The following is a 470-nucleotide window of genomic DNA, read 5'->3' on the forward strand; positions in this document are numbered from 1 at the left end:
AACCTGCACATTTTAACCTCCTCCCCCCATCGCTTCATTTCCAGCCTCACCAAAACATACGGCCCCATCGTCCACCTCAAACTCGGCTCAACCACATCCATCTTCATCTCCTCCCCTTCCCTCATCGAGAAACTCTTCAAGAACCACGACATTGCCATCTCCAACCGGCCTCCGGCTGAGGCTCTACATATTTTATCTTATGGCTTCAAAGGGTTCGCCTTTACCGAGCATGGAACGTACTGGCGTAACGTTCGTAAGTTATGTGTTCACAATTTGCTTGGTTCGGGCAAGGTTGAGTCATATGAGTTTGTTAAGAGGGAGGAGATCGAGAGTCTTATTGACTCGTTGAAAGTTGCGGCTGAGGAGAAAGCTGTGGTTGACGTCACTGCGAAGGTTACTTACTTTAACTTAATAATGTGCATAAATGCGTGATACATAGAATTGAATTAAAATAGTTTGTAGACCAGTTG

This window comes from Asparagus officinalis, chromosome 4, assembly GCF_001876935.1.
Source record: "Asparagus officinalis chromosome 4, Aspof.V1, whole genome shotgun sequence".
Taxonomy (NCBI): Eukaryota; Viridiplantae; Streptophyta; class Magnoliopsida; order Asparagales; family Asparagaceae; genus Asparagus; species Asparagus officinalis.